The 2199-nt window shown below is 25.0% G+C and overlaps 1 non-coding gene across 1 annotated transcript; it reads left to right on the plus strand.

The window, feature by feature from the left end:
• Positions 1 to 302: 302 nt before the first annotated feature.
• On the plus strand, positions 303 to 375 carry TRNAK-CUU (transfer RNA lysine (anticodon CUU)). Its single transcript has one exon. It is a non-coding gene; the product is annotated as a tRNA-Lys (tRNA).
• Positions 376 to 2199: the final 1824 nt, after the last annotated feature.

Raw genomic sequence — 2199 nt, forward strand, 5'->3', positions numbered from 1 at the left:
ACTACCCACCTTTTAAATTTAACCTGAGCAACCCTTATAATTAAGAAAAACCCTCACATGTAAACCAGGGGTTTAGGTCATGGAAAGCGAAGTCTAGTTCAAACGCTAAAATTAATAGCTTCCTGAATCTGGATATCAATTGTTTCAATCCGAATGGCAGCAGCTATCCGGTTGCTTTGGTTTTTTTTTGGAGTATATTTTTCTGATCAAGGTAAAAAAAATTTAGGACCATAAATCTGAATTATGTGATCTACAGCATTCGAACCTACAATACATAAACATTATGAATTGATTTTCATGTAGCCCGTCTAGCTCAGTTGGTAGAGCGCAAGGCTCTTAACCTTGTGGTCGTGGGTTCGAGCCCCACGGTGGGCGTTTTATGTTTGGGTTTTACCTGTTGTCAGTGGGTGCGTTTTATGTTCGAGTTTTACCTTCTTGTTTAGTGGGTTCCAGAATAAACACTAATTAAATTTATGGATGGTGGGCGCTTTGTGGTCGTGGGTCTGAGAATCAACATTTCATCTCATTATCTCAATAATATTTACTCTAAATTTCATATTATATATAATTAGAATTATCAAGATTAATAATATTTACTCATTTCAAAAGAGTTATTATTTTAAATTTAATATTCTATATAATTAGAATTATCAATATTATTATTTTAAAAATTATATTTTTATTTTGTTGAGGGAGATATATTTAGAAGGATTAATATTATTATTTTTTAAAAGTATTTTATTTTAAAAATTATATTTTTATTTTGTTTATAGTTTTGAATAAATAGTGATCAAATGTTTTAAGACATTTTTTGATGTGAAATTTAACCAAACTTAAAAAATTTTATAATCTTATTTATATTTATTTATATATATATAAATAATTAAGAAAAAAATATAATTTATATTAAAAAGTATATAAATAATTAAGAAAAAATATAATTTATATTAAAAAGTTTATATATATATATTTTGATTGATTGTGTTACAATAATTCACTTCAAAACACATACAAATGGAAATTGGTAATAATTAATTTTTTTTGGGTGTGTGAATTAGAAATTTTGAATTTCATAATACACATAATTAAAATATTCAATAATATTAAATACAATCCTAAAATTATCAAATGCAATTCATTTTCATAGTATATACTAATTAAAATTATCTCAATATTAAATATAATTTATTTTCAATATCTTTTTTTTTATAAAAAATATAAAATAAAAAGATATTCAATATTACAGATGTAGTTTTGATTTTCATAATAGAAATTAATGAAAATTATGAATTATAATAAATACAATTTTTTTAATTGGAGAAAATCGTAATTTTATTTTGAAATAGGAAGATTTTTAATATTATAAATATATTTGTTTTTGGGTGCAATTTAATTCCCAATTGTTGTGATATGAATCATTGTGTAAACAGAGAGATCTAATGTTCAAATCCACTAGAGTAGCTCGATCTACATAGAGGAAGATAAGTCGCATGTCCCTGAGGTATGGTAGTAGCCGAAATCAGCCCCGTATTACACAAGTACGAAAAGAATAAGTCGTAAGTCTCAGAGATATAGTAGTAGACGAAATCGATCCCATATCACACAAATATAAAGACTAACAAATTGCCAACTTTTTATATTAAAAAAATCATAATATAACTAACATTTAAACATCATAAAATTTAATCTTTTAAAAAACCTCTCCCCTTACCTCTTGAAAAAAAAAAAAAAACATAACTTATTACACTGTGAGAAAAATATTATATCACTTCTATATATATAAAAAATTGTTAATAAATATCCTACACTATTAAAGACAATAAAAATACAAAATTCAAATAAATTCCAACCTAAAAAATTTGATGACATTATATTACATCTCTATATTCAATCTATTCGCAATGCCCTAATCAACCTCCAAACTTTGTTTAAAGAGTGAATATGTTTTTGTGTTTAATTCTATGAATAATTAATTGATAATAAGATATAGTGGTAAACACTGCTTCCATTCTATTTAATTTCTTAAATAAATATGTCACTTAGGAAACTTTCCATCCTTTATTAGTCCTTCAACTAATTGATAATTACAATTAAATTGCCCACTACTTGGAAATGAGTGATATCATGATTTCCCATGGTTTTGAGAAGGAACTTTAGAGTGATCAACTCTACAATTATTTGAACTAAACACAAGTATGC

This window comes from Pinus tabuliformis, chromosome 2_2 (assembly GCF_031772625.1).
Source record: "Pinus tabuliformis cultivar Carrire ecotype Pingquan chromosome 2_2, CPIR1, whole genome shotgun sequence".
Classification (NCBI taxonomy): Eukaryota; Viridiplantae; Streptophyta; class Pinopsida; order Pinales; family Pinaceae; genus Pinus; species Pinus tabuliformis.